This window comes from Salvelinus alpinus, chromosome 5 (assembly GCF_045679555.1).
Source record: "Salvelinus alpinus chromosome 5, SLU_Salpinus.1, whole genome shotgun sequence".
Classification (NCBI taxonomy): domain Eukaryota; kingdom Metazoa; phylum Chordata; class Actinopteri; order Salmoniformes; family Salmonidae; genus Salvelinus; species Salvelinus alpinus.
Window position 1 is genome coordinate 8,310,211 of NC_092090.1, and position 5,000 is coordinate 8,315,210.

Genomic DNA, 5,000 nt, shown 5'->3' on the forward strand with positions numbered 1-5,000 from the left:
ACATGTATTAGTCTGTGGCGACCTAAATGCCAGAACTGGACAGGAACCTGACACCCTCAGCACACAGGGGGACAAACACCTACCTGGAGGTGACAGCATTCCCTCCCCCATATGCCCACCTAGGCACAACTATGACAACATAACCAACAAAAACGGGTCACAACTCCTGCAGCTCTGTCGCACGCTGGGTATGTACATAGTCAATGGTAGGCTTCGAGGGGACTCCTATGGTAGGTACACCTATAGCTCATCTCTTGGCAGTAGCACTGTAGACTACTTTATCACTGACCTCAACCCAGAGTCTCTCAGAGCGTTCACAGTCAGCCCACTGACACCCCTATCAGACCACAGCAAAATCACAGTCTACTTGAACAGAGCAATACTCAATCATGAGGCATCAAAGCCAAAGGAACTGAGTAACATTAAGAAATGCTATAGATGGAAGGAATGCAGTTTGGAAACCTACCAAAAAACAATTAGGCAACAGCAAATTCAATCCCTTTTAGACAACTTCCTGGGTAAAACGTTCCACTGCAATAGTGAAGGTGTAAACTTGGCAGTAGAAAATCTTAACAGTATATTTGACCTCTCAGCTTCCCTATCAAATCTAAAAATCTCAAATAGAAAACCGAAGAAAATGAACAACAATGACAAATGGTTTGATAAAGAATGCAAAAATCTAAGAAATAAATTGAGAAACCTGTCCAACCAAAAACATAGAGACCCGGAAAACCTGAGTCTACGCCTTCACTATGGTGAATCACTAAAACAATACAGAAATACACTACGGAAAAAGAAGGAACAGCACGTCAGAAATCAGCTCAATGTAATTGAAGAATCCATAGACTCTAACCAATTCTGGGAAAATTGGAAAACACTAAACAAACAACAACACGAAGAATTATCTATCCAAAATGGAGATGTATGGGTAAACCACTTCTCCAATCTTTTTGGCTCTATAACAAAGAATAAAGAGCAAAAACATATACATGATCAAATACAAATCCTAGAATCAACTATTAAAGACTACCAGAACCCACTGGATTCTCCAATTACCTTGAATGAGTTACAGGACAAAATAAAAACCCTCCAACCCAAAAAGGCCTGTGGTGTTGATGGTATCCTTAATGAAATGATCAAATATACAGACAACAAATTCCAATTGGCTATATTAAAACTCTTTAACATCGTCCTTAGCTCTGGCATCTTCCCCAATATTTGGAACCAAGGACTGATCACCCCAATCCACAAAAGTGGAGACAAATTTGACCCCAATAACTACCGTGGAATATGCGTCAACAGTAACCTTGGGAAAATACTCTGCATTATCATTAACAGCAGACTCGTACATTTCCTCAATGAAAACAATGTACTGAGCAAATGTCAAATTGGCTTTTTACCAAATTACCGTACAACAGACCATGTATTCACCCTACACACCCTAATTGACAACCAAACAAACCAAAACAAAGGCAAAGTCTTCTCATGCTTTGTTGATTTCAAAAAAGCCTTCGACTCAATTTGGCATGAGGGTCTGCTATACAAATTGATGGAAAGTGGTGTTGGGGGTAAAACATACGACATCATAAAATCCATGTACACAAACAACAAGTGTGCGGTTAAAATTGGCAAAAAACACACACATTTCTTCACACAGGGTCGTGGGGTGAGACAGGGATGCAGCTTAAGCCCCACCCTCTTCAACATATATATCAACGAATTGGCGCGGGCACTAGAACAGTCTGCAGCACCCGGTCTCACCCTACTAGAATCCGAAGTCAAATGTCTACTGTTTGCTGATGATCTGGTGCTTCTGTCACCAACCAAGGAGGGCCTACAGCAGCACCTAGATCTTCTGCACAGATTCTGTCAGACCTGGGCCCTGACAGTAAATCTCAGTAAGACCAAAATAATGGTGTTCCAAAAAAGGTCCAGTCGCCAGGACCACAAATTCCATCTAGACACCGTTGCCCTAGAGCACACAAAAAACTATACATACCTCGGCCTAAACATCAGCACCACAGGTAGCTTCCACAGAGCTGTGAACGATCTGAGAGACAAGGCAAGAAGGGCAGTCTATGCCATCAAAAGGAACATAAATTTCAACATACCAATTAGGATCTGGCTAAAAATACTTGAATCAGTCATAGAGCCCATTGCCCTTTATGGTTGTGAGGTCTGGGGTCCGCTCACCAACCAAGATTTCACAAAATGGGACAAACACCAAATTGAGACTCTGCATGCAGAATTCTGCAAAAATATCCTCCGTGTACAACGTAGAACACCAAATAATGCATGCAGAGCAGAATTAGGCCGATACCCACTAATTATCAAAATCCAGAAAAGAGCCGTTAAATTCTACAACCACCTAAAAGGAAGGGATTCCCAAACCTTCCATAACAAAGCCATCACCTACAGAGAGATGAACCTGGAGAAGAGTCCCCTAAGCAAGCTGGTCCTAGGGCTCTGTTCACAAACACAAACACACCCCACAGAGCCCCAGGACAATAGCACAATTAGACCCAACCAAATCATGAGAAAACAAAAAGATAATCACTTGACACATTGGAAAGAATTAACAAAAAAACAGAGCAAACTAGAATGCTATTTGGCCCTAAACAGAGAGTATACAGTGGCAGAATACCTAACCACTGTGACTGACCCAAACTTAAGGAAAGCTTTGACTATGTACAGACTCAGTGAGCATAGCCTTGCTATTGAGAAAGGCCGCCGTAGGCAGACATGGCTCTCAAGAGAAGACAGGCTATGTGCTCACTGCCCACAAAATGAGGTGGAAACTGAGCTGCACTTCCTAACCTCCTGCCCAATGTATGACCATATTAGAGAGACATATTTCCCTCAGATTACACAGATCCACAAAGAATTCGAAAACAAATCCAATTTTGATAAACTCCCATATCTACTGGGTGAAATTCCACAGTGTGCCATCACAGCAGCAAGATTTGTGACCTGTTGCCACAAGAAAAGGGCAACCAGTGAAGAACAAACACCATTGTAAATACAACCCATATTTATGTTTATTTATTTTAACTTGTGTGCTTTAACCATTTGTACATTGTTACAACACTGCATATATATAATATGACATTTGTAATGTCTTTATTGTTTTGAAACGTCTGTATGTGTAATGTTTACTGTTCATTTTTATTGTTTATTTGACTTTTGTATATTATCTACCTCACTTGCTTTGGCAATGTTAACACATGTTTCCCATGCCAATAAAGCCCCTTGAATTGAATTGAATTGAATTGAATTGAGAGAGAGACAAAAGAGAGAAAGAGAGAGAGAAATGTAGGGGTTTGGTCTGACAGTAGATATAGTAGAGGGTAAATGTAGGGGTTTGGTCTGACAGTAGATATAGTAGAGGTGTAAATGTAGGGGTCTGGTCTGACAGTAGATATAGTAGAGGGGTAAATGTAGGGGTCTGACAGTAGATATAGTAGAGGGGTAAATGTAGGGGTCTGGTCTGACAGTAGATATAGTAGAGGGGTAAATGTAGGGGTCTGGTCTGACAGTAGATATAGTAGAGGGGTAAATGTAGGGGTCTGGTCTGACAGTAGATATAGTAGAGGGTAAATGTAGGGGTCTGGTCTGACAGTAGATATAGTAGAGGGGTAAATGTAGGGGTCTGGTCTGACAGTAGATATAGTAGAGGGGTAGATGTAGGGGTCTGGTCTGACAGTAGATATAGTAGAGGGTAAATGTAGGGGTCTGACAGTAGATATAGTAGAGGGTAAATGTATGGGTTTGGTCTGACAGTAGATATAGTAGAGGGGTAAATGTAGGGGTTTGGTCTGACAGTAGATATAGTAGAGGGTAAATGTAGGGGTCTGGTCTGACAGTAGATATAGTAGAGGGGTAAATGTAGGGGTCTGGTCTGACAGTAGATATAGTAGAGGGTAAATGTAGGGGTCTGGTCTGACAGTAGATATAGTAGAGGGGTAAATGTAGGGGTCTGGTCTGACAGTAGATATAGTAGAAGGGTAAATGTAGGGGTCTGGTCTGACAGTAGATATAGTAGAGGGTAAATGTAGGGGTCTGGTCTGACAGTAGATATAGTAGAGGGGTAGATGTAGGGGTCTGGTCTGACAGTATATAAAGTATAGAAACAGGAGCAGATAAGCAGGCCTTGGCTAATGGATGAAATGCACTCCTCCCTCACTGGATAAACACTTACAGAAACAGGGCCATTATAATGGTTACACTGTCGACTGATGGTAAGGACCTCACCCATCGCTTCAGTAATTCAATGTTCAACGCCTGTCACATACAATTCTATGTCATTAGGCAATGAGTGTTCTGGGTCGGCTGCTAGAAGATGGTACATCATAGAAGTGGTTATGTTTTTCACCCTCAGACTGTTTCCATGAATTCATAAGAAATTATGCAAAGGTTTTTTTTTGCGTTAACATAGTTTCTGCTGTTAATCATTTTCCGAATCGGAGAGAGTACGTCTCCTCTGACCCCTCGAGGCTCCCTATCAGTGGAGTGTGAAGAACACTTGAACCCACTCACTACTTTCCACATTACAACTATGAGTCACTCTGAGAGACAGTCAGAGAGAGAGAGAGAGAGGAGAGAGAGAGAGAGAGAGATAGAGAGAGACAGAGAGACAGAGAGAAAGAGGGGGGAGAAAGAACGAGGAGAGAGAGAGACAGAGAGAGAGAGAGGGGAGAAAGAGAGAGAGAGACAGAGATAGTGAGAAGAAGAGAGAGAGAGAAATTTCACACATGTCACGGTCAAGATGGGATGGGTACACCTCGCTCTGCTCCTCACACAGTAATACTAGTGACCTACTGATGAGTCATCCTTATAGCTCACACACACACACACACACACACACACACACACACACACACACACACACACACACACACACACACACACACACACACACTGGGGAAATGGTCTATGCAGATGGGAGGTGACAGAGGGAGAGAGAGGGAGAGAGAAAGCAAGAGAGAGAGAGAGAGGAGAGA

The 5,000-nt window shown here is 42.3% G+C and overlaps 1 protein-coding gene across 2 annotated transcripts in view; it reads left to right on the forward strand.

Annotated features, from left to right (window-relative positions):
• otud7a (OTU deubiquitinase 7A) overlaps positions 1–5,000 on the forward strand; it is a 164,449-nt gene that overhangs the window by 61,919 nt on the left and 97,530 nt on the right. The gene's annotated exons all lie outside the window — the stretch shown is intronic.